The following is a 27,690-nucleotide window of genomic DNA, read 5'->3' on the forward strand; positions in this document are numbered from 1 at the left end:
AAGAAAAGGTGCGAATGTCCAACAATGTATGATCAAAAGAGAGAGCGGAGGTTTTCGGATACACGAAAGTTTGAATGTCCTACCATAGTTTGTAAATAGCGGGTAAGAAAAGGTTCGAATGCCCGACTATACACCATAAAAAGCGGGAGCAGAGGTGTTCCGCTGTAAGATGGTGTGAATGTCCAACCATACTTGGTAAAAAGCGGGTAAGAAAAGGTTAAAATACCCGACTGTACAAAATCAATAGCGGGAGCGGAGTTGTTTGGCTACAAGAAGGTGTGAAAGTCCGACCATGGTTTGTAAAAAGCAGTTAAGAAAAGGTTCGAATATCCAACCAAACATAATCAAAAGTGGGAGCAGAGCTGTTCGACTGCAAGTAGGTGTGAATGTCCAGCCATAATTACTCACAAACGGGGGAAGAAAAGGTAGTATTGCCAGACCATACATGATCAAAACAGGGAGCGGAGGTTCAGCTGCAAGGTGTGAATGTCTGACTATAGTTTGTAAAAAGCGGGTAAGACAAGGTGCGAATGCCCGACAATGTATGATCAAAAGAGAGAGCGGAGGTGTTCGGCTGCAAGGTCTGAATGTCCAACCATAATTTGTAAAAACCGGTTAAGAAAAGGCTTGAAAGCCCGACTATACATCATCAAAAGCGGGAGCGGAGCTGTTCAGCTGCAAGAAGGTGTGAATGTTCGACTAAAGTTTGTAAAAAGCTGGTTAGACAAGGAGCGATGTCCCGACATTGTATGATCAAAAGCGGGAGCGGAGGTGTCCAGCTGTGAGTAGGTGTGAATGTCCGACCATAATTGCTGAAAAATGTGTTAGAAAAGGTAAGAATACTGAACCATACATCATCAAAAGCGGTAGAGGTGGTGTTCGGCTGCAAGAAGGTGTGAAAGTCCGACAATGGTTTGTAAAAAGCGGGTAATAAAAGGTTCGAATGCCCGAATATACATCATCAAAAGCGGAAGCGGAGGTGTTCGGATGCAAGAAGGTGTGAACTTCCGACCAAAGTTTGTAAAAAGCAGTGAAAAGCGAGAAAAAGCTTTTCGTGAGTTCTGCATGATTTGGGATTTTGCTTATAAAATGCATTACTTCACTCAAACTATGTTAAAACTGATTTGTCCTTCATATTTACCATGTCTAGAAAGATTTAAACAAAAAAACAACGTTGTACTTTGCAGTAAAAGAAAGAGCAAATCTAAAGTTTCAGGAATCCGAGTATAAGCCTGCTTTCATGAGTTCTGCACGATTTCGGATTTTGCTATAAAATGAATTGCTTTGCTCAAACCAAGTTAAAACTGCTTTGTCCTTCCATATTCATCAATGTCTAGATCGACTTCAACAAAGAAAAACATTGGACTTTGCAGTAGAAGAAGTTGAAATCCATCTACACATTGATAAATATGAAGGACAAAGCCCATAAGAAAATAAGCTTATTCTCGGATTCCTGATCAGTTCAGGAAACTTCAGTTTTGCTCTTTCTTCTACTGCAAAATACAATGTTTTTCTTTGTTGAAGTCGATCTAGACATTGATAAATATGAATGAAAAAGCAGTTTTAACTTGGTTTGAGTGAATGAATTCATTTTATACATAAAATCCGAAATCGTGCAGAACTCATGAAAATAAGCTTATTCTCGGATTCCTAAAACTTTTGATTGGCTCTTTCTTTTACTGCAAAGTACAACGTTGTTTTTTTGTTTAAATCTATCGAGACATTGATAAATATGAAGGTAAAAGCCGTTTTAACATAGTTTGAGTGAAGGAATTGATTTTATAGATAAAATCCCAAATCATGCAGAACTCCTCAAAAGGGGCGTATGGCTTAATCACAAGTGTGGCTCTTTCTCATTCAGGGTAGTATGAGGAAGTTTATGCTTGAAATATATGTAGAAAAGGGTACATATGAAGGACAAAGCAGTGTTAACTTAGTTTGAGTGAAGGAATTCATTTTATACATAAAATCCCAAATCATGCAGAACGTATGAAAAGAAGCTTATTCTCGGATTCCTGATCCTTCAGTTTTGCTCTTTCTTCTACTGCAAAATACAATGTTGTTCTTTGTTGAAGTCGATCTAGACATTGATAAATATGAAGGAAAAAGCAGTTTTAACTTGGTTTGAGTGAATGAATTCATTTTATACATAAAATCCGAAATCGTGCAGAACTCATGAAAATAAGCTTATTCTCGGATTCCTAAAACTTTTGATTTGCTCTTTCTTTTATTGCAAAGTACAACGTTGTTTTTTTTGTTTAAATCTATCGAGACATTGATAAATAGGAAGGTAAAAGCCGTTTTAACATAGTTTGAGTGAAGGAATTAATTTTATAGATAAAATCCCAAACCATGCAGAACTCCTCAAAAGGGTCGTATGGCTTAATCACAAGTTTGGCTCTTTCTCATTCAGGGTAGTATGAGAAAGTTTATGCTTGAAATATATGTAGAAATGGGTACATATGAAGGACAAAGCAGTGTTAACTTAGTTTGCGTGAAGGAATTCATTTTATACATAAAATCCGAAATCGTGCAGAACTCATGAAAATAAGCTTATTCTCGGATTCCTAAAACTTTTGATTTGTTCTTTCTTTTACTGCAAAGTACAACGTTGTTTTTTGTTGAAATCTATCTAGACATTGATAAATACCAGCCGAAACTCTGCTGCCGCTTTTGATAATTTATGGTTGGGCATTCTTACCTTTTCTTACCCGCTTTTTACAAATTATGATCTTACATTCACACCTACTTGCAGTCGAACACCTTCTCATCCACTTATGATCATGTGCGGTTGGGCTTTCGCACCTTTTCTTACCCATTTTTCAGTAATTATGGGTGGACATTCAGACCTTCTTGCAGCCGAAAACCTCCGCTCCTCTTTTGATCATACATTGTCGGGCATTCAAACCTTGTCTTACCCGCTTTTTACAAACTTTAGTCGGACATTCAAACCTTCTTGCAGCTGAACCACCTCCGCTCCCGGTTTTGATCATATATGGTCTGGCAATAGTACCTTTTCTTACCCGTTTGTGAGTAATTATGGCTGGACATTCACACCTACTTGCAGCCGAACACAATCTCTCCCGCTTTTGATGATATATGGTCCGGCATTCTTACCTTTTCTAACACATTTTTCAGCAATTATGGTCGGAGATTCACACCTACTTGCAGTCGAACACCTCCGCTCCCACATTTGATAGTGTATAGTCGGGCATTCTCACCCTTTCTCAACAGCTTTTTGCAAATTATGATCTGATATTCACACCTACTTGCAGTCGAACAGCTCTGCTCCCGCTTTTGATTATGTTTGGTTGGATATTCGAACATTTTCTTAACTGCTTTTTACAAACTTTGGTCGGATGTTCACACCGTCTTGCAGCCGAACACCTCCGCTTCCGCTTTTGATGGTATATAGTCGGGCATTCGAGCCTTTTCTTACCCGCCTATTACTTACTATGGTTGGACATTCAAACCTTCTTGTAGCCGAACACATCCGCTCCTGCTTTTGATGATGTATGATTTGGCATTCGCACCTTTTCTTACCCATTTTTCAGTAATTTTTGGTCGGACATTCAGACCTTCTTGCACCTGAACACCTCTTCTCCCGCTTTTGATGGTGTATAGTCGGGCTTTCGAGCCTTTTCTTCCCCGATTTCTACAAATTGTGGTTGGACATTCAGACCTTGCAGCCGAAAACCTCCGCTCCCTCTTTTGATCATACATTGTCGGGCATTCGCCCCTTGTCTTACACGGTTTTTACAAACCTTAGTCAGACATTCACACCTTGCAGCTGAACCACCTCCATTCCCTGTTTTGATCATGTGTGGTCTGGAAATACTACCTTTTCTTCCCCCGTTTGTGAGTAATTATGGCTGGACATTCACACCTACTTGCAGCCGAAAAACCACCTCTCCCGCTTTTGATGATGTATTGTCCGGCATTCTAGTCTTTTCTATCACATTTTTCAGCAATTATGATCTGACATTCACACCTACTTGCAGTCAAACAGCTCTGCTCCCGCTTTTGATTATGTTCGGTTGGATATTCAAACCTTTTCTTAACTGCTTTTTACAAACTTTGGTCGGACGTTCACACCTTCTTGCAGCCGAACACCTCCGCTTCCGCTTTTGATGGTATATATTCGGGTATTCGAACCTTCTCTTACCCGCTTTTTACAAACCATGGTTGGACTTTCATACCTTCTTGTAGCTGAACAACTCCACTCCTGCTTTTGATGATTTATGGTTGGACATTCGCATCTTTTCCTACCCATTTTTCAGTAATTATGGGTGGATATTCACACCTTCTTGCAGCTGAACACCTCCTCTCCCGCTAATGATCATGTAAGGTTTGATATTCGAAAATTTTCTTTCATGTTTTAAAGCAATTATTGATGGACATTCACACCTACTTGCAGCCGAACACCACCTCTCCCGCTTTTGATGATGTATGGACCGGCATTCTTACCTTTTCTAACACATTTTTCAGCAATTATGGTTGGAGAATCACACCTACTCACAGCCGAACAACTCCGCTACCGCATTTGATGGTGTATAGTCGGGATTTCTCACCCTTTCTCATCAGTTTTTTGCAAATTATTCTCTGACATTCACACCTACTTGCAGTCGAACAGCTCTGCTCCCGCTTTTGATTATGTTTGGTTAGATATTCGAACCTTTTCTTAACTACTTTTTCACAAACTTTGGTCGGACGTTCACACCTTCTTGCAGCCGAACACCTACGCTTCCGGTTTTGATAGTATATATTCGGGCATACGAACCTTTTCTTACCCGCTTTTTACAAACCATGGTCGGACTTTCACACCTTCTCTTAGCTGAACAACTCCGCTCCCTCTTTTGATTGTGTACAGTCGGGTATTTTAACCTTTTCTTACCCGCTTTTTACCAACTATGATCGGACATTCACACCGTCTTACAGCGGAACACCTCCGCTACCTCTTTTGATGGTGTATGTTCGGGCATTCGAACCTTTTCTTACCCGCTTTTTAAAACCAGGGTCGGACTTTCACAGCTTTTAGTAGCCGAACAACTCCGCTCCCGCTATTGATTGTGTACAGTCGGGTATTTTAACCTTTTCTTACCTGCTTTTTACCAACTATGGTTGGACATTCACACCTTCTTACAGCGGAACACCTCCGCTCCCTCTTTTGATGGTGTATGTTTGGGCATTCGAACCTTTTCTTACCCGCTTTTTACAAACTATGGTCGGACATTCAAACCTTCTTGTAGCCGAACACATCCACTCGTGCATTTGATGATGTATGGTTGGGAATTCGCACCTTTTCTTACCCATTTTTCAGTAATTATGGGTGGACATTCACACCTTCTTGCAGCTGAACACCTCCTCTCCCGCTTATTATCATGTGCGGTTTGATATTCGAAAATTCTCTTTCATGTTTTCTAGCAATTATTGATGGACATTCAGACCTTCTTGCAGCTGAACACCTCCGCTCCAGCTTTTGATGGTGTATAGTCGGGCTTTCGAGCCTTTTCTTCCCCGGTTTTTACAAATTATGGTTGGACATTCAGACCTTCTTTCAGCCGAAAACCTCCGCTCCCTCTTTTGATCATACATTGTCGGGCATTCGCACCTTTTCTTACCCGCTTTTTACAAACCTTAGTCGGACATTAACACCTTCTTGCAGCTTAACCACCTCCGCTCGCTGTTTTGATCATGTATGGTCTGGCAATACTACCTTTTCTTACCCATTTGTGAGTAATTATGGCTGGACATTCACACCTACTTGCAGCCGAACACCACCTCTCCCGCTTTTGATGATGTATGGACCGGCATTCTTACCTTTTCTAACACATTTTTCAGCAATTATGGTTGGAGATTCACACCTACTCACAGCCGAACACCTCCGATCCCGCATTTGATGGTGTATATTCGGGCATACGAACCTGTTCTTACCCGCTTTTCACAAACCATGGTCGGACTTTCACACCTTCTTGTAGCTGAACAACTCCGCTCCCTCTTTTGATTGTGTACAGTCGGGCATACAAACCTGTTCTTACCCGCTTTTTACAAACTATGGTCGGACATTCAAACCTTCTTGTAGCCGAACACATCCACTCCTGCTTTTGATGATGTATGGTTGGGCATTCGCACCTTTTCTTACCCATTTTTCAGTAATTATGGGTGGATATTCACACCTTCTTGCAGCGGAACACCTCCTCTCCAGCTTATGATTATGTGCGGTTTGATATTCGAAAATTTTCTTTCATGTTTTATAGCAATTATTGATGGACATTCATACCTTCTTGAAGCCGAACACATCCACTCCTGCTTTTGATGATGTATGTTTTGACATTCGCACCTTTTCTCACCTGCTTTTTACTATTGTCGGCCAATCACAGCTTCCTCTCCACCATACTTGTATGGTAGGAAATTCTCACCCACTCTCATCCGAAGACCTCTCCTCCCGCTTTTGTTAATATTTAGTCGGGCATTCGAACCTTTTCTTACCCACTTTTTACAAATTATGGTCGAACATTCACACCTACTTGCAGCTGAATACTTCCGCTCCACCTTTTAGTGATGTATGGTTGGCATTTGCACCTTTTGTTACCCTCTTTTTATACTTATTGCTGAAGATTAAGTTGTTCTTTCTCAAACTACAATTTTTTTTTAATTGTTGAAACTTGATTTGAAGTGGATAAATAAGGAGGACAAACAGTTTTAAGTCACGCTGATAGAAGAAATTAATTTTATAGCAAAATCTGTATTTCGTCATATGTCGAGAGATGCTTATTGCTGAAGAAGTTCTTTCTCATTCTACAAAGTACAACGTTGTTTATCGTTGAAACTTGATTAGACATGAATAAATATGAAGGACAAAGCAGTCTTAACTTGGTTTGAGTTAAGGAATTCGTTTTATAGGAGAATCCGAATTTGTGCTTATTTTCGGATTCCTGAAGAATGAGTCTGGTTCTTTCTCATAATACAAAGTTTGTTGTTTATTGTTGAAACTTCATCAGAAGTGAAGAAAAAAATGAATGCCTATCAACAAATGTGGGATCTAAACTCTACTGCTTCCTCTAAAATAATTTCTTTTCTCAATTCAGAAATGTGTGTGTGTAAGTCACAACACCCGTGACACCAAAACGGCTTTCTTTTCTCTCTTTTCTCTACACTCTGCACTATGAGCAAACACACCAAATCAGAAAGGCTTTTTTCTCTCTTTTCTACATTATGGACTGTGGGGACACAAAACCGCTCTCTCTTTTTTTTTTTTGATTGTGTGCCAGGGCGTTGTCTCACGTATTAGATTATGCTTAAGATACGAATGGGTTTATCAGTCACATCAGAATCCATACATACTGATCCTCCCGTAATAAAATGGTCGGATCTTATCAAACACACTTTGTTTCTTGTGACAATCAAGTCAGCGAAACAGCGTACACGTCAAGACACTGAATCAAGTTTGCCACAAGAACTCATAAGTTTGGCAGTATTGCTCTGCCGTCAGCAATCATACACCCATTTTATTTTCGTGAGACATGTGCAGGCACCTGTTCATCTACTGTTCTATCACTATGAATTGGTTTATCTATTATCAATAAGGATACTTCTACAACTACTATCAAAGTATGTCCAGACTTCTTATGTTGTCAGTTGCTATATATGAATAAGTGGGTAGCTACTGACAAGCATTAAGCATGTCACACAGCCCAAACATATAACATTTCAGGACACACCACACAGTTGACAACCACAGTGAAGCGTGTCAAAGCCCAAACATGTAACATTCAACAGGACACTTACACAACACATTCAAATCAAACAGTCAGACAACATACAAGAACATATACCCCAGCCGGCATTGCTCCCTGCCTATTTTCCTACAGCTCACTATGTGTGCGCACACCTTTATTCACAAACTCTTCAACTTATACTCTTTTACCGAAGCTGCTACAGCTCGATTGGCCGAATACCCTTAGATCCTATTTCGGTGAATTTGACATCTGCCTTACATGTAACAGATTAGCGGTTTAGCAGTTTTAATTTAGTTTGAGTGAAGGAATTCATTTTATAGCAAAATCCGAAATCGTGAAGCACTCATGAAAGTAAGCTTATTCTCGGATTCCTGAAACTTTAGATTTGCTCTTTCTTTTACTGCAAAGTACAACGTTGTTTTTTTTGTTTAAATCTTTCTAGACATGGTAAATATGAACGACAAAGCAGTTTTAACATAGTTTGAGTGAAGGAATTCATTTTATAGATAAAATCCCAAGAGTCTGCAGAGAAAAGAGAGTGAATGCGAAGTAGACTTTAACACGGCTATGGGAGCGAGCCGAGTGTCGGCTAACCGGGAGAATTGCTTGAAAGAAACGCGACACCGAATGAGCGGTCAGAACAAAGCCTCAATACGGGATTCTCGTGGTGTTTTTGTTGCTGCCTTGTCTTTTGCATAGAGTAAAAGACAAGGCAGCCATCGAATAGGGCCCGATTGTTCCTACTTGGTCAGCCGAGGAGCAAGGGGGGGGGGTGCAAGCGTCTCAACCAAGCAAAGCTCACCATGGGGAAGGTGGCTATACCAACTAGCCTGATGCCCTGCTCCCGCAGTGACGGATAATCGTACTCTGGTTTCTCTTCATAACATACAAGTCTTTCGCCTTTTACTAAAGACTTCCGTGGAGAGCAGCACTAATGAGTTGTTTCTATTATTGGCAGGCTTTACCTTTGCGGGTGAAGCCCTTTCTGTCTGTGCAAAAGAAATCTTGCTACTTTGCAGAGTGACTTCTCTGAGTAGAGTCGCCTTACTTGTTGCGACTGTGCCAATGTTCGAAGCTGGAGTGCAAAGTTGTTGCTTGAATGGTGCTTGCTGGAGCATGCGGGAGTGCAAAGTTATACCATTTAAAAGGGCTGAAGAGTGCTCAGTGCAGCGGGTGGGCGGAGGTGCAACGTGACACGCTGGCCACGTATGGCCATAAAAAGAACACTGCTACAAGTGCGCATTGTGCCAGCAAGGGCCCTCAGACATGAAACAGTGGACAGTTATCGCTTCTCGGCCTTTTGGCTAAGATCAAGTGTAGTATCTGTTCTTATCAGTTTAATATGTCCTCTATACGAGGACAACATATTAAATGGATTTTTAAGAATAGGAGTTGAAAAAGAAGCTTGCTCCGTTCACTCCAAGCCTCGACCCGGTACTGCAGTGCCGCTGGGAACGGTGCGCTCTCCTCTGCTCTTGTGAAAAAGCAAACAGCGGTGCAGGATGGAAGTTTCAGGGAGCCCAAGATGAAACTTTCTTTTAATCTGCTGAGAAAAGAGAGTGAATGCGAAGTGGACTTTAACACGGCTCTGGGAGCGAGCCGAGTGCGGGCTAACCGGGAGAATTGCTTGAAAGAAACGCGACACCGAATGAGTGGTCAGAACAAAGCCTCAATACGGTGTTCCCGTGGTGTTTGTGGCTGCCTTGTCTTTTGCACAGAGTAAAAGACAAGGCAGCCATCGAATAGATTGTTTCTACTTGAAAGAGATATTGATGCGAGACCCGATCAAATGCTTTTTCAAAGTCTAAATTTAAGATGACAAGCCGGGTGTTTCTGTCTCTAGCGTAATCAATGATGTCTCGAATCAGTACGAGGCTGTCGGTGAGTTGTCTCCCTGAGATGGCACAAGCTTGGTCTGGTTGAATTACCTCCTCAAAAACAGAGGACATCCGTGTCGCTAAAACCTTGCTAAAAAGTTTACAGTCAAAGTTTAAAAGTGTGATGGGCCTCCAATTCTTTAGGTAAGTCTTATCATTTTTTTTATAAAGTAGAGTCACTATTCCCACTCTAAAACTGTCAGGCAGTCGGTCGAGTTTTTCAAAATCTTTAAAAACATCTAAAATGTCTGATGATAAAAGGTCCCAATAGGTCAGATAGAATTCTGCAGGAAGCCCGTCTAAACCCGGAGCTCGACTTCTCTTAAAACCTGTTAGGCATTTTTTTAACTCTAAAGCAGTAAAATTCTGTGTCAAGTGTGCATTCTCTTTTACGGTTTTGTCAACGAATTTTAAGATTTCTGCCGATGTTTCCAAGTGCACTGGTTTCTCTTTGTACATGTTACTATAAAAGGTATGTACAGTTTCAATCATCTCTTGTGTGGATTTTGTTAAAAACCCATCTTCTCTTTTTAGATTTTGAATACACTCCTTTTTATTTATAACTTTCTTTCTTTTTCACCTTCCTCAATTTCCTGCTCCCTGCTTCTTACAAAAATTCCTTTACTCTTTATTTCTGCTAAAACTGACATTTCCTTTTTGACATCTTTGATTTCTTCTTTAAAGTCTATGCCACACTGATTTAGTTTAAAGTAGCGCTGTAAGCGTTTATGTAGTCCCATCATACATCTATTCTCTTTCCTTTTTTTTACGTTTACCTTGCTGTTTAAAAAAAGTCTGGGTCGTTTCCTTCACCATTTCCCACCATTGTGCATGTGTTTCGTAGAGGTCTTGAAGGGTCTGCCACTCTTTATAACATTCCCTGTACTGACTGACTATGATTTCATCCTCCAACAGGGAACAGTTGAGTTTCCACAGACCACTTCCTACCGTCACACCAGAAGGGGGTGAAAGGGTGCAGGAGAGCATAAGGTGGTCTGAAAAGAAAACAGGGGTTAATCTAACATCAGTGGGTGGGCAATCTCTAGTAAAGAAATAATCAATGCGAGAAGCTCTGGTGCCATCATGACTAAACCAGGTGAAGCCCTCCTCTCTGGGATGCATGGTTTTAAAACAGTCAGTAAGCTTAAAATCCCTGCATATGCCCTGAAGTAAAATCGAAGTCTTATCCACTTTAAAATCTACCCCTGCTCTTTTTCTATCTTTCCTGCTCAAGATACAGTTAAAATCCCCTCCTACAACTAAAGGTACTTGCCCTAGCATGTAAAGCTGTATATCTTCTAAAAGGTCATACCTTTCATTTTTTCCATTGAAACCATAAATATTTAAGAGGTTAAAGTCTTGCCCCATAAAATTCAAGTGTGCTAAAAGTGCCCGTCCGTCTCTCACCACTGTGCTACCTTTCACCAGAACATGCGGATTTTTAATTAGAATGGCCACACCATCATTTTTATTTTGATTTGAGCCACTCCATATCGATAAATGGGGCCACATTTCCTCCCATTGTCTATGGTTTTTTAAAAAAGGTAGTCCACATTCTTGTATTAAAAACACATCTGATTTTATGGAGTCTAAGAAGGATAAAATACTCTGGGCTCTTGTCTTTGATTTCACACTTCTCACATTTAGTGTTGAGAAGGTGAGAACCATTAAAAGCATAAAGGAAAGTAGGTATGTCATTTTCGTTTTTCTAAGTTATCAAAACAAATTACACACAGGTTATTTCTTGGGAAACTAGCTCTTCCTTCATTTCTTTAGGTGAAAAGTGAGTAGGGTGATCTATATTTCCTTTTCGGACTCTCGGTGTTGGCCTCTGACGCAATGTTGCATTTAACTTTGAGTCCCTGGGGGTTGATTGCAGAGCTGAAGTTAAAAAGGAGACCTCATTTGGTGAGTCGGAGGGGAAGACTCTAGGTTCTTCCACTGAAGAACTGTCTGAAAGGGACCTAACCCTTCCCCTCTTCTCTGATACCACTGGGGAATCAGAGGCTCAGATGCCGTCCTCTTCGGCTGTTGACCTTCGGGGAGGTGAGTATCTTCACTAGACTCACCTGTCTGCTCTTCCTCCTCATTTAGCGTAGCTCCACCCTCTGCCTGTGAATTCTCACAGACTTCAACACTGAGTGGTGAGGCCTCTACAGGCCCCTCCCCTTTTTGCTCCTCACTTCCAATCCAAGCTTTTGGCGGGAAGTTTGAATTTATTGGGTCAACCTCTTCACTTTGTTCACCAACTGCCACCTTTGGTCCTTCTCTTTGTTGGCTTGACTGTGGCTTTACCGTCTTTAATTTGTTGGCAAAAGATTTAGGGCAATCTCTGAAGAGGTGATTTAATTCTCCACAGAGATTACATTTCCTGCCATTTGGACACTCTCCAAAAGTTTGCCCAATTTCTCTGCTCTTCCCACATAACACCTTGGTACAAGCCTCAACCAGGTGCCCATGCTCACCACACTTGCGGCAGAACTTGGGCTGCCCCTGGTAGTGGATGTAACCTCGGTTTTCAAGGTGGCCAGAGTGTCGCCCACCCGCTGCACTGAGCACTCTTCAGCCCTTTTAAATGGTATAACTTTGCATTCCCGCATGCTCCAGCAAGCACCATTCAAGCAACAACTTTGCACTCCAGCTTCGAACATAGGCACAGTCGCAACAAGTAAGGCGACTCTACTCAGAGAAGTCACTCTGCACAGTAAGAAGATTTCTTTTGCACAGACAGAAAGGGCTTCACCCGCAAAGGTAAAGCCTGCCAAAAATAGAAACAACTCATTAGTGCTGCTCTCCACAGAAATCTTTAGTAAAAGGCGAAAGACTTGTACGTTATGAAGAGAAACCAGAATTCCTTCACTCAAACTATGTGAAAACTGCTTTGTCCTTAATATTTACCATGTCTAGAAAGATTTAAACAAAAAAAACAACGTTGTACTTTGCAGTAAAAGAAAGAGCAAATCTAAAGTTTCAGGAATCCGAGAATAAGCTTACTTTCATGAGTTCTTCACGATTTCGGATTTTGCTATAAAATGAATTCCTTCACTCAAACTAAATTAAAACTGCTAAACCGCTAATCTGTTATATGTAAGGCAGATGTCAAATTCACCGAAATAGGATCAAAGGGTATTCGGCCAATCGAGCTGTAGCAGCTTCGGTAAAAGAGTATAAGTTGAAGAGTTTGTGAATAAAGGTGTGCGCACACATAGTGTGCTGTACGAAAATAGGCAGGGAGCAATGCCGGCTGGGGTATATGTTCTTGTATGTTGTCTGACTGTTTGATTTGAATGTGTTGTGTAAGTGTCCTGTTGAATGTTACATGTTTGGGCTTTGACACGCTTCACTGTGGTTGTTAACTGTGTGGTGTGTCCTGAAATGTTATATGTTTGGGCTGTGTGACATGCTTAATGCTTGTCAGTAGCTACCCACTTATTCATATATAGCAACTGACAACATAAGAAGTCCGGACATACTTTGATAGTAGTTGTAGAAGTATCCTTATTGATAATAGATCACTAATTCATAGTGATAGAACAGTAGATGAACAGGTGCTTGCACATGTCTCACGAAAATAAAATGGGTGTATGATTGCTGACGGCAGAGCAATACTGCCAAACTTATGAGTTCTTGTGGCAAACTTGATTCAGTGTCTTGACGTGTATACGCTGTTTCGCTGACTTGATTGTCACAAGAAACAAAGTGTGTTTGATAAGATCCGACCATTTTATTACGGGAGGATCAGTATGTATGGATTCTGATGTGACTGATAAACCCATTCGTATCTTAAGCATAAAAAAAAAAGAGAGAGAGCGGTTTTGTGTCCCCACAGTCCATAATGTAGAAAAGAGAGAAAAAAAGCCTTTCTGATTTGGTGTGTGTGCTCATAGTGCAGAGTGTAGAGAAAAGAAAGCTGTTTTGGTGTCACGGGTGTTGTGACTTACACACACACATTTCTAAATTGAGAAAGGAAATTATTTTAGAGGAAGCACGAGAGTTTAGATCCCACATTTGTTGATAGGCATTCATTTATTTCTTCACTTCTGATGAAGTTTCAACAATAAACAACAAACTTTGTATTATGAGAAAGAACCAGACTCATTCTTCAGGAATCCGAAAATAAGCTCTATTTTATGAGTTATGCACGAATTCGGATTCTCCTATAAAACGAATTCATTAACTCAAACCAAGTTAAGACTGCTTTGTCCTTCATATTTATTCATGTCTAATCAAGTTTCAACGATAAACAACGTTGTACTTTGTAGAATGAGAAAGAACTTCTTCAGCAATAAGCATCTCTCGACATATGACGAAATACAGATTTTGCTATAAAATTAATTCCTTCTATCAGCCTGACTTAAAACTGTTTGTCCTCCTTATTTATCCACTTCAAATCAAGTTTCAACAATTAAAAAAAATTTGTAGTTTGAGAAAGAACAACTTAATCTTCAGCAATCCGTATAAAAAGAGGTGCAAATGCCAACCATACATACCTAAAAGGTGGAGCGGAAGTATTCAGCTGCAAGTAGGTGTGAATGTTCGACCATAATTTGTAAAAAGCGGGTAAGAAAAGGTTCGAATGCCCGACTAAATATTAACAAAAGCGGGAGGAGAGGTCTTCGGATGAGAGTGGGTGAGAATTTCCAACCATAATCTATAAAATACGGTGAAAAAAAATATGTGAATGCCTCATAGAACACTAAAAGCGGAAGTGTTCGGCTGCAAGAAGGTGTGAATGTCCAACTATATTTGGTGAAAAGCAGGTGAAGCAAGGTCTGAATGCCCAACCTTACATCATCAAAAGCGAGATCAGAGGTGTTTGGCTGCAAGAAGGCCATAGTTTGCCAAAAGCGGGTAAGGTGCGAATGACCGACTAAATATCAACAAAAGTGGGGGCGGAGGTCTTCGGATGCAAGTGGGTGTGAATATCCCACCATACAAGTATGGTGGAGAGGAAGCTGTGAATGGCCGACCATAGTAAAAGGCGGGTGAGAGAAGGTGCGAATGTCAAACCATACATAATCAAAACAGGGAGCGGAGGTGTTCTGCTGTAAGAAGGTGTGAATGTCCAACCATAGTTGGTAAAAAGCGGGTAAGAAAAGGTTAAAATACCCGACTGTACACAATCAATAGCGGGAGCGGAGTTGTTCGGCTACTAAAAGGTGTGAAAGTCCGACCATGGTTTGTAAAAAGCGGGTAAGAAAAGGTGCGAATGCCCGACAATGTATGATCAAAAGAGGGAGTGGAGGTTTTCGGCTGCAAGAAGGTCTGAATGTCCAACCATAATTTGTAAAAACCGGGGAAGAAAAGGCTCGAAAGCCCGACTATACACCATCAAAAGTGGGAGCGGAGGTGTTCAGCTGCAAGACGGTCTGAATGTCCATCAATAATTGCTAGAAAACATGAAAGAAAATCTTCGAATATCAAACTGCACATGATCATAAGCGGGAGAGGAGGTGTTCAGCTGCAAGAAGGTGTGAATGTCTACCCATAATTACTGAAAAATGGGTAAGAAAAGGTGCGAATGCCTAACCATACATCATCAAAAGAGGGAGCGGAAGTGTTCCGCTGTAAGACGGTGTGAATGTCCGACCATAGATGGTAAAAAGCGGGTAAGAAAAGGTTAAATTACCCGACTGTACACAATCAAAAGAGGGAGCGGAGTTATTCAGCTAAAAGAAGGTGTGAAAGTCCGACCTTGGTTTGTAAAAAGCGGGTAAGAATAGGTTCGTATGCCCGAATATACACCATCAAAAGCGGAAGCGGAGGTGTTCGGCTGCAAGATATTTTGAACGTCCGACCAAAGTTTGTAAAAAGCAGTTAAGAAAAGGTTCGAATATCTAACCAAACATAATCAAAAGCGGGAGCAGAGCTGTTCGACTGGAAGTAGGTGTGAATGTCAGATCATAATTTGCAAAAAGCTGATGAGAAAGGGTGAGAATGCCCGACTATACACCATCAAATGCGGTAGCGGAGTTGTTCGGCTGTGAGTAGGTGTGAATCTCCAACCATAATTGCTGAAAAATGTGTTAGAAAAGGTAAAAATGCCGGTCCATACATCATCAAAATCGGGAGAGGTGGTGTTCAGCTGCAAAAAGGTCTAAATGTCCATCAATAATTGCTAGAAAACATGAAAGAAAATTTTCGAAAATCAAACCACACATGATCATAAGTGGGAGAGGAGGTGTTCAGCTGCAAGAAGGTGTGAATGTCCACCCATAATCCCTGAAAAATGGGTAAAAAAAAGGTGTGAATGCCCAACTATACATCATCAAAAGCAGGAGTGCATGTGTTCGGCTACAAGAAGGTGTGAACGTCCAACCAAAGTTTGTAAAAAGCAGTTAAGAAAAGGTTCGAATATCCAACCATACATAATCAAAAGCGGGAGCAGAGCTGTTCGACTGCAAGTAGGTGTGAATGTCAGATCATAATTTGCAAAAAGCTGATGAGAAAGGGTGAGAATGCCCGACTATACACCATCAAATGCGGGAGCGGAGTTGTTCGGCTGTGAGTAGGTGTGAATCTCCGACCATAATTGCTGAAAAATGTGTTAGAAAAGGTAAGAATGCCGGACCATATATCATCAAAAGCGGGAGAGGTTGTGTTCGGCTGCAAGAAGGTGTGAATGTCCAGCCATAATTACTCACAAACGGGTAAGAAAAGGTGGTATTGCCAGACCATATATGATCAAAACAGGGAGCGGAGGTGGTTCAGCTGCAAGAAGGTTTGAATGTCCGACTAAAGTTTGTAAAAAGCGGGTAAGACAAGGTGTGAATGCCCGACAATGTATGATCAAAAGAGGAGCGGAGGTTTTCGGCTGCAAGAAGGTCTGAATGTCCACCCATAATTACTGAAAAATGGGTAAGAAAAGGTGCGAAAGCCCAACCGCACATGATCATAAGTGGATGAGAAGGTGTTCGACTGCAAGTAGGTGTGAATGTAAGATCATAATTTGTAAAAAGCGGGTAAGAAAAGGTAAGAATGCCCAACCATAAATTATCAAAAGCGACAGCAGAGTTTCGGCTGATATTTATCAATGTCTAGATAGATTTCAACAAAAAACAACGTTGTACTTTGCAGTAAAAGAAAGTGCAAATCAAAAGTTTTAGGAATCCGAGAATAAGCTTATTTTCATGAGTTCTGCACGATTTCGGATTTTATGTATAAAATTAATTCATTCACTCAAACCAAGTTAAAACTGCTTTTTCCTTCATATTTATCAATGTCTAGATCGACTTCAACAAAGAACAACATTGTATTTTGCAGTAGAAGAAAGAGCAAAACTGAAGGATCAGGAATCCGAGAATAAGCTTCTTTTCATACGTTCTGCATGATTTGGGATTTTATGTATAAAATGAATTCCTTCACTCAAACTAAGTTAACACTGCTTTGTCCTTCATATGTACCCATTTCTACATATATTTCAAGCATAAACTTCCTCATACTACCCTGAATGAGAAAGAACCACACTTGTGATTAAGCCATACGCCCCTTTTGAGGAGTTCTGCATGATTTGGGATTTTATCTATAAAATCAATTCCTTCACTCAAACTATGTTAAAACGGCTTTTACCTTCATATTTATCAATGTCTCGATAGATTTAAACAAAAAAACAACGTTGTACTTTGCAGTAAAAGAAAGAGCCAATCAAAAGTTTTAGGAATCCGAGAATAAGCTTATTTTCATGAGTTCTGCACGATTTCGGATTTTATGTATAAAATGAATTCATTCACTCAAACCAAGTTAAAACTGCTTTTTCCTTCATATTTATCGATGTCTAGATCGACTTCAACAAAGAACAACATTGTATTTTGCAGTAGAAGAAAGAGCAACACTGAAGGATCAGGAATCCGAGAATAAGCTTATTTTCTTATGGACAAGTGGGAACTGCTTTGTCCTTCATATTTATCAATGTGTAGATGGATTTCAACTTCTTCTACTGCAAAGTCCAATGTTTTTCTTTGTTGAAGTCGATCTAGACATTGATGAATATGGAAGGACAAAGCAGTTTTAACTTGGTTTGAGCAAAGCAATTCATTTTATAGCAAAATCCAAAATCGTGCAGAACTCATGAAAGCAGGCTTATACTCGGATTCCTGAAACTTTAGATTTGCTCTTTCTTTTACTGCAAAGTACAACGTTGTTTTTTTGTTTAAATATTTCTAGACATTGTAAATATGAAGGACAAATCAGTTTTAACATAGTTTGAGTGAAGTAATGCATTTTATAAGCAAAATCCCAAATCATGCAGAACTCACGAAATGCTTTTTCTCGCTTTTCACTGCTTTTTACAAACTTTGGTCGGACGTTCACACCTTCTTGCAGCCGAACACCACCTCTCCCGCTTTTGATGATGTATGGTCCAGTATTCTTACCTTTTCTAACACATTTTTCAGCAATTATGGTCGGACATTCACACCTACTCACAGCTGGACACCTCCGCTCCCGCTTTTGATCATACAATGTCGGGACATCGCTCCTTGTCTTACCAGCTTTTTACAAACTTTAGTCGAACATTCACACCTTCTTGCAGCTGAACACCTCCGCTCCCGCTTTTGATGATGTATAGTCGGGCTTTCGAGCCTTTTCTTACCCGGTTTTTACAAATTATGGTTGGACATTCAGACCTTGCAGCCGAACACCTCCGCTCTCTCTTTTGATCATACATTGTTGGGCATTCGCACCTTGTCTTACCCGCTTTTTACAAACTATAGTCAGACATTCACACCTTGCAGCTGAACCTCCGCTCCCTGTTTTGATCATGTATGGTCTGGCAATACTACCTTTTCTTCCCCCGTTTGTGAGTAATTATGGCTGGACATTCACACCTACTTGCAGTCGAACTGCTCTGCTCCCGCTTTTGATTATGTTTGGTTGGATATTCGAACCTTTTCTTAACTGCTTTTTACAAACCATGGTCGGACTTTCACACCTTCTTGCAGCCGAACAACTCCGCTCCCGCTATTGATTGTGTACAGTCGGGTATTTTAACCTTTTCTTACCCGCTTTTTACCAACTATGGTCGGACATTCACACCGTCTTACAGCGGAACACCTCCGCTCCCGCTTTTTATGGTGTATAGTCGGGCATTCGAACCTTTTCTTACCCGCTATTTACAAACTATGGTAGGACATTCAAACCTTTGTGTATCCGAAAACCTCTGCTCTCTCTTTTTATCATACATTGTCGGACATTCGCACCTTTTCTTACCCGCTTTTTACAAACCATGGTCGGACTGTCACACCTTCTTGTAGCCGAACACATCCGCTCCCGCTATTGATTGTGTACAGTCGGGTATTTTAACCTTTTCTTACCCGCTTTTTACCAAGTATGGCCGGACATTCACACCTTCGTACATACTTCGAACACCTCCCTCTTTTGATGGTGTATGTTCGGGCATTCAAACCTTTTCTTACCCGCTTTTTCCAAACTATGGTCGGCTATTCACAGCTTCCTCTCCACTATACTTGTATGGTGGGATATTCACACCCACTTGCATCCGAAAACCTCCGCCCCAAATTTTGTTGATATTTAGTCGGACATTCGCACCTTACCCGCTTTTGGCAAACTATGGCCTTCTTGCAGCCAAACACCTCTGATCTCGCTTTTCATGATGTAAGGTTGGGCATTCAGACCTTGCTTCACCTGCTTTTCACCAAATATAGTCGGACATTCACACCTTCTTGCAGCCGAACACTTCCGCTCCACCTTTTAGTGTTCTATCACACCTTTTTTTTCACCGCATTTTATACATTATGGTCGGAAATTTTCAACCACTTTTATCCGAAGACCTCTCCTCCCGCTTTTGTTAATATATTTGAACTTTAGTTTGACATTCAAACCTTCTTGCAGCTGAACCACCTCCGCTCCCTGTTTTGATCATATATGGTCTGGCAATACTACCTTTTCTTACCCGTTTGTGAGTAATTATGGCTGGATATTCACACCTACTTGCAGCCGAACACAACCTCTCTCGCTTTTGATGATGTATGGACCGGCATTTTTACCTTTTCTAACACATTTTTCAGCAATTATGGTCGGAGATTCACACCTACTCACAGCCGAACAACTCCGCTCCCGCATTTGATGATGTATAGTCGGGCATTCTCACCCTTTCTCATCAGCCTTTTTGCAAATTATGATCTGACATTCACACCTACTTGCAGTCGAACAGCTCTGCTCCCGCTTTTGATTATGTTTGGTTGGATATTCGAACCTTTTCTTAACTTCTTTTTACATATTTTGCTTGGACGTTCACACCTTCTTGTAGCCGAACACTTCCACTCCTGCTTTTGATGATGTATGGTTGGGCATTCACACCTTTTTTTTGCCCATTTTTCAGGAATTATGGGTGGACATTCACACCTTCTTGCAGCTGAACACCTCCTCTCCCGCTTATGATCATGTGCGGTTTGATTTTCGAAAAGTTTCTTTCATGTTTTCTAGCAATTATTGATGGACATGTAGACCTTCTTGCAGCTGAACACCTCCGCTCCCGCTTTTGATCATACATTGTCAGGCATTCGCACCTTGTCTTACCCACTTTTTACAAACTTTAGTCGAACAGTCACATCTTTTTGCAGCCGAACACCACCTCTACCGCTTTTGATGATGTATGGTCCAGCATTCTTACCTTTTCTAACACATTCTTCAGCAATTATGGTCGGACATTCACACCTACTCAGAGCCGAATACCTCCGCTCCCGCATTTGATGGTCTATAGTCGGGCATTCTACAGCGGAAAAGACTCATTCTTATGTTTGGTTAGATATTCGAACCTTTTCTTAACTGCTTTTTACGAACTTTTGTCGGACGTTCACAATATCTTGCAGCCGAACACCTCCGCTTCCGCTTTTGATGGTGTATATTCGGGCATACGAACCTTTTCTTACCCGCTTTTTACAAACCAAGGTCGGACTTTCACACCTTCTCTTAGCTGAACAACTCCGCTCCCTCTTTTGATTGTGTACAGTCGGGTAATTTAACCTTTTCTTACCCGCTTTTTACCATCTATGGTTGGACATTCACACCGTCTTACAGCGGAACACCTCCGCTCCCTCTTTTGATGATGTATGGTTAAGCATTCGCACCTTTTCTTACCCATTTTTCAGTAATTATGGGTAGACATTCACACCTTCTTGCAGCTTAACACCTCCTCTCCTGCTTATGATCATGTGCAGTTTGATATTCGAAAATTTTCTTTCATGTTTTCTATCAATTATTGATGGACATTCAGACCGTCTTGAAGCTGAACACCTCCGCTCCCACTTTTGATGGTGTATAGTCGGGCTTTCGAGCCTTTTCTTCCCCGTTTTTTACAAATTATGGTTGGACATTCAGACCTTCTTGCAGCCGAAAACCTCCACTCCCTCTTTTGATCATACATTGTCGGGCATTCGCACCTTCTCTTACCCGCTTTTTACAAACCATGGTCGGACTTTCACACCTTTTAGTAGCCGAACAACTCCGCTCCCGCTATTGATTGTGTACAGTCGGGTATTTTAACCTTTTCTTACCCGCTTTTTACCAACTATTGTTGGACATTCACACCTTCTTACAGCGGAACACCTCCGCTCCCTCTTTTGATGGTGTATGTTCGGGCTCTCGAACCTTTTCTTACCCGCTTTTTACAAACTATGGTCAGACATTCAAACACTTTTTACCAACTATTGTTGGACATTCACACCGTCGTACAGCGGAACACCTCCGCTCCCTCTTTTGATGGTGTATGTTCGGGCATTCAAACCTTTTCTTACCCGCATTTTACGAACTATGGTCGGACATTCAAACCTTCTTTTAGCCGAACACATCCACTCCTGCTTTTTATGATGTATGGTTGAGCATTCGCACCTTTTCTTACCCATTTTTTACAAACTATGGTCGGACATTCACACCTTCTTGCAGCTGAACACCTCCTCTCCCGCTTATGATGATGTGTGGTTTGATATTCGAAAATTTTCTTTCATGTTTTCTAGCAATTATTGATGGACATTCAGACCTTCTTGCAGCTGAACACCTCCGCTCCCGCTTTTGATGATGTATAGTCGGGCTTTCGAGCCTTTTCTTCCCCGGTTTTTACAAAATTATTGTTGGACATTCAGACCTTCTTGCAGCCAAAAACCTCCGCTCCCTCTTTTGATCATACATTGTCGGGCATTCGCACCTTCTCTTACCCGCTTTTTACAAACCAGGGTCGGACTTTCACACCTTTTAGTAGCCGAACAACTCCGCTCCCGCTATTGATTGTGTACAGTCGGGTATTTTAACCTTTTCTTACCCGCTTTTTACCAACTATGGTCAGACATTCACACCTTCTTACAGTGGAACACCTCCGCTCCCTCTTTTGATGGTGTATGTTCGGGCATTCGAACCTTTTCTTACCCGCTTTTTACAAACTATGGTCGGACATTAAAACCTTCTTGTAGCCGAACACATCCACTCCTGCTTTTGATGATGTATGGTTGGGCATTCGTACCTTTTCTTACCCATTTTGCAGTAATTATGGGTGGACATTCACACCTTTTGGCATTTTAACACCTCCTCTCCTCTTATGATCATGTGCGGTTTGATATTCGAAAATTCTCTTCCATGTTTTCTAGCAATTATTGATGGACATTCAGACCTTCTTGCAGCTGAACACCTCCGCTCCAGCTGTTGATGGTGTATAGTCGGGCTTTCGAGCCTTTTCTTCCCCGATTTTTACAAATTATGGATGGACATTCAGACCTTCTTTCAGCCGAAAACCTCCGCTTCCTCCTTTGATGGTGTATGTTCGGGCATTCGAACCTTTTCTTACCCGCTTTTTACAAACTATGGTCAGACATTCAAACCTTATCGTAGCCGAACACATCCACTCCTGCTTTTGATGATGGGTATTCAAACCTACTTGTTGCCCGCTTTTCATTAATTATGGGTGGACATAAACACCTTGTCGCAGCCAAACACCTCCGCTCCCTGTTAGGATCATGTATGGTTGGGCATTCGTACCTTTTCTTACCCATTTTGCAGTAATTATGGGTGGACATTCACACCTTCTTGCATTTGAACACCTCCTCTCCCGCTTATGATCATGTGCGGTTTGATATTCGAAAATTCTCTTCCATGTTTTCTAGCAATTATTGATGGATATTCAGACCTTCTTGCAGCTGAACACCTCCGCTCCAGCTGTTGATGGTGTATAGTCGGGCTTTCGAGCCTTTTCTTCCCAGATTTTTACAAAATATGGATGGACATTCAGACCTTATTTCAGCCGAAAACCTCCGCTCCCTCTTTTGATCATACATTGTCGGGCATTCGCACCTTTTCTTACCCGCTTTTTACAAACCATGTTCGGACTTTCACACCTTTTAGTAGCGGAACAACTCTGCTCCCGCTATTGATTGTGTACAATCGGGTATTTTAACCTTTTCTTACCTGCTTTTTGCCAACTATGGTCGGACATTCACACCTTCTTTCAGCGGAACACCTCCGCTCCCTCCTTTGATGGTGTATGTTCGGGCATTCGAACCTTTTCTTACCCGCTTTTTACAAACTATGGTCAGACATTCACACCTTCTTGCAGCCGAACACTTCCGCTCTACCTTTTAGTGTTCTATGGGGTATTCACACCTTTTTTTTCACCGCATTTTATAGATTATGGTTGTAAATTCTCAACCACTCTTATCCGAAGACCTCTCCTCCTGCTTTGGTTAATATATAGTCGGGCATTCGAACCTTTTCTTACCCACTTTTTACAAATTATGGTCAAACATTCACACCTACTTGCAGCAGAACACCTCCGCTCCCGCTTTTGATGGTGTATAGTCGGGCTTTCGAGCCTTTTCTTCCCCGGTTTTTACAAATTATGGTTGGACATTCAGACCTTGCAGCCGAAAACCTCCGCTCCCTCTTTTGATCATACATTGTCAGGCATTCGCACCTACTTGCAGCCGAATACTTCCGCTCCACCTTTTAGTGATGTATGGTTGGCATTTGCACCTTTTCTTACCCTTTCTTACCCTACTGATTGCTTAAGATGAAGTTGTTTTTTCTCAAACTACAACATTTTTTTAATTGTTGAAACTTGATTTGAAGTGGATAAATAAGGAGGACAAACAGTTTTAAGTCAGGCTGATAGAAGGAATTAATTTTATAGCAAAATCTGTATTTCGTCATATGTCGAGAGATGCTTATTGCTGAAGAAGTTCTTTCTCATTCTACAAAGTACAACGTTGTTTATCGTTGAAACTTGATTAGACATGAATAAATATGAAGGACAAAGCAGTCTTAACTTGGTTAGAGTTAAGGAATTCGTTTTATAGGAGAATCCGAATTCGTGCATAACTCGTAAAATAGAGCTTATTTTCGGATTCCTGAAGAATGAGTCTGGTTCTTTCTCATGATACAAAGTTTGTTGTTTATTGTTGAAACTTCATCAGAAGTGAAGAAATAAATGAATGCCTATCAACAAATGTGGGATCTAAACTCTAGTGCTTCCTCTAAAATAATTTCCTTTCTCAATTCAGAAATGTGTGTGTGTAAGTCACAACACCCGTGACACCAAAACAGCTTTCTTTTCTCTCTTTTCTCTACACTCTGCACTGTGAGCACAAACACCAAATCAGAAAGGCTTTTTTCTCTCTTTTCTACATTATGGACTGTGGGGACACAAAACCGCTCTCTCTTTTTTTTTTTGATTGTGTGCCAGGGCGTTGTCTCACGTATTAGATTATGCTTACGATACGAATGGGTTTATCAGTCACATCAGAATCCATACATACTGATCCTCCCGTAATAAAATGGTCGGATCTTATCAAACACACTTTGTTTCTTGTGACAATCAAGTCAGCGAAACAGCGTATACACGTCAAGACACTGAATCAAGTTTGCCACAAGAACTCATAAGTTTGGCAGTATTGCTCTGCCGTCAGCAATCATACACCCATTTTATTTTCGTGAGACATGTGCAGGCACCTGTTCATCTACTGTTCTATCACTATGAATTAGTTTATCTATTATCAATAAGGATACTTCTACAACTACTATCAAAGTATGTTCAGACTTCTTATGTTGTCAGTTGCTATATATGAATAAGTGGGTAGCTACTGACAAGCATTAAGCATGTCACACAGCCCAAACATATAACATTTCAGGACACTTACACAACACATTCAAATCAAACAGTCAGACAACATACAAGAACATATACCCCAGTCGGCATTGCTCCCTGCCTATTTTCCTAAAGCTCACTATGTGTGCGCACACCTTTATTCACAAACTCTTCAACTTATACTCTTTTACTAAAGCTGCTACAGCTCGATTGGCCGAATACCCTTAGATCCTATTTCAGTGAATTTGACATCTGCCTTACATGTAACAGATTAGCGGTTTAGCAGTTTTTATTTAGTTTGAGTGAAGGAATTCATTTATAGCAAAATCCGAAATCGTGAAGAACTCATGAAAGTAAGCTTATTCTCGGATTCCTGAAACTTTAGATTTGCTCTTTCTTTTACTGCAAAGTACAACATTGTTTTTTTTTTGTTTAAATCTTTCTAGACATGGTAAATATGAAGGACAAAGCAGTTTTAACATAGTTTGAGTGAAGGAATTAATTTTATAGATAAAATCCCAAGAGTCTGCTGAGAAAAGAGAGTGAATGCGAAGTAGACTTTAACACGGCTCTGGGAGCGAGCCGAGTGTGGGCTAACCGGGAGAATTGCTTGAAAGAAACGCGACACCGAATGAGCGGTCAGAACAAAGCCTCAATACGGTGTGCCCGTGGTGTTTTTGTTGCTGCCTTGTCGATTGCACAGGGGCAAGCGTTTCAACCAAGCAACGCTCACCATGGGGAAGGTGGCTATGGCAACTAGCCTGATGCCCTGCTCCTGCAGTGACGGATAATCGTACTCTGGTTTCTCTTCATAACATACAAGTCTTTCGCCTTTTACTAAAGACTTTCGTGGAGAGCAGCACTAATGAGTTGTTTCTATTTTTGGCAGGCTTTACCTTTGCGGGTGAAGCCCTTTCTGTCTGTGCAAAAGAAATCTTGTTACTGTGCAGAGTGACTTCTCTGAGTAGAGTCGCCTTACTTGTTGCGATTGTGCCAATGTTCGAAGATGGAGTGCAAAGTTGTTGCTTGAATGGTGCTTGCTGGAGCATGCGGGAGTGCAAAGTTATACCATTTAAAAGGGCTGAAGAGTGCTCAGTGCAGCGGGTGGGCGGAGGTGCAACGTGACACTCTGGCCACCTATGGCCATAAAAAGAACACTGCTACAAGTGCGCATTGTGCCAGCAAGGGCCCTCGGACCTGAAACAGTGGACAGTTATCGCTTCTCGGCCTTTTGGCTAAGATCAAGTTTAGTATCTGTTCTTATCAGTTTAATATGTCCTCTATACGAGGACTACATATTAAATGGATTTTTAAGAATAGGAGTTGAAAAAGAAGCTTGCTCCGTTCACTCCAAGCATCGACCCAGTACTGCAGTGCCGCTGGGAACGGTGCGCTCTTCTCTGCTCTTGTGAAAAAGCAAACAGCGGTGCAAGATGGAAGTTTCAGGGAGCCCAAGATGAAACTTTCTTTTAATCTGCTGAGAAAAGAGAGTGAATGCGAAGTAGACTTTAACACAGCTCTGGGAGCGAGCCGAGTGCGAGCTAACCGGGAGAATTGCTTGAAAGAAACGCGACACCGAATGAGTGGTCAGAACAAAGCCTCAATACGGTGTTCCCGTGGTGTTTGTGGCTGCCTTGTCTTTTGCACAGAGTAAAAGACAAGGCAGCCATCGAATAGGGCCCGATTGTTCCTACTTGGTCAGCCGAGGAGCAAGGGGGGGAGCAGAAGTCTCAACCAAGCAAATCTCACCAAGTAGGAACAATCGGGCCCTATTCGATGGCTGCAACACCTGAAAGAGATATTGATGCGAGACCCGATCAAAAGCTTTTTCAAAGTCTAAATTTAAGATGACAAGCCGGGTGTTTCTGTCTCTAGCGTAATCAATGATGTCTCGAATCAGTACGAGGCTGTCGGTGAGTTGTCTCTCTGAGATGGCACAAGCCTGGTCTGGGTGAATTACCTCCTCTAAAACAGAGGACATCCGTGTCGTTAAAACCTTGCTAAAAAGTTTACAGTCAAAGTTTAAAAGTGTGATGGGCCTCCAATTCTTTAGTTCAGTCTTATCATTTTTATCAGAAGTGAAGAAATAAATGAATGCCTATCAACAAATGTGGGATCTAAACTCTAGTGCTTCCTCTAAAATAATTTCCTTTCTCAATTTAGAAATGTGTGTGTGTAAGTCACAACACCCGTGACACCAAAACGGCTTTCTTTTCTCTACACTCTGCACTATGAGCACACACACCAAATCAGAAAGGGTTTTTTCTCTCTTTTCTACATTATGGACTGTGGGGACACAAAACCGCTCTCTCTTTTTTTTTTATCGTGTGCCAGGGCGTTGTCTGACGTATTAGATTGTGCTTAAGATACGAATGGGTTTATCAGTCACATCAGAATCCATACATACTGATCCTCCCGTAATAAAATGGTCGGATCTTATCAAACACACTTTGTTTCTTGTGACAATCAAGTCAGCGAAACAGCGTATACACGTCAAGACACTGAATCAAGTTTGCCACAAGAACTCATAAGTTTGGCAGTATTGCTCTGCCGTCAGCAATCATACATCCATTTTATTTTCGTGAGACATGTGCAGGCACCTGTTCATCTACTGTTCTATCACTATGAATTAGTTTATCTATTATCAATAAGGATACTTCTACAACTACTCTATCAAAGTGTGTCCGGACTTCTTACGTTGTCAGTTGCTATATATGAATAAGTGGGTAGCTACTGACAAGCATTAAGCATGTCACACAGCCCAAACATATAACATTTCAGGACACACCACACAGTTAACAACCACAGTGAAGCGTGTCAAAGCCCAAACATGTAACATTCAACAGGACACTTACACAACACATTCAAATCAAACAGTCAGACAACATACAAGAACATATACCCCAGCCGGCATTGCTCCCTGCCTATTTTCCTACAGCTCACTATGTGTGCGCACACCTTTATTCACAAACTCTTCAACTTATACTCT

At 41.2% G+C, this 27,690-nt stretch overlaps 5 non-coding genes across 5 annotated transcripts; 4 read left to right on the forward strand and 1 right to left on the reverse strand.

The window, feature by feature from the left end:
• Positions 1–8,601: 8,601 nt before the first annotated feature.
• On the forward strand, positions 8,602–8,715 carry LOC140276331 (U5 spliceosomal RNA). The gene has a single exon (XR_011908933.1). It is a non-coding gene; the product is annotated as a U5 spliceosomal RNA (small nuclear RNA).
• Positions 8,716–9,023: 308 nt separating this feature from the next.
• On the forward strand, positions 9,024–9,207 carry LOC140276073 (U2 spliceosomal RNA). The gene has a single exon (XR_011908761.1). It is a non-coding gene; the product is annotated as a U2 spliceosomal RNA (small nuclear RNA).
• Positions 9,208–12,356: 3,149 nt separating this feature from the next.
• LOC140275775 (U5 spliceosomal RNA) lies at positions 12,357–12,470 on the reverse strand. Its single transcript, XR_011908492.1, has one exon. It is a non-coding gene; the product is annotated as a U5 spliceosomal RNA (small nuclear RNA).
• Positions 12,471–25,494: 13,024 nt separating this feature from the next.
• Positions 25,495–25,608, forward strand: LOC140276426 (U5 spliceosomal RNA). Its single transcript, XR_011909021.1, has one exon. It is a non-coding gene; the product is annotated as a U5 spliceosomal RNA (small nuclear RNA).
• A 308-nt stretch (positions 25,609–25,916) lies between these two features.
• Positions 25,917–26,100, forward strand: LOC140276069 (U2 spliceosomal RNA). The gene has a single exon (XR_011908757.1). It is a non-coding gene; the product is annotated as a U2 spliceosomal RNA (small nuclear RNA).
• The last annotated feature ends 1,590 nt before the right edge of the window (positions 26,101–27,690 follow it).

This window comes from Leuresthes tenuis, unplaced genomic scaffold (genome assembly GCF_036924035.1).
Source record: "Leuresthes tenuis unplaced genomic scaffold, fLeuTen1.0.hap1 SCAF_18, whole genome shotgun sequence".
NCBI lineage: Eukaryota > Metazoa > Chordata > Actinopteri > Atheriniformes > Atherinopsidae > Leuresthes > Leuresthes tenuis.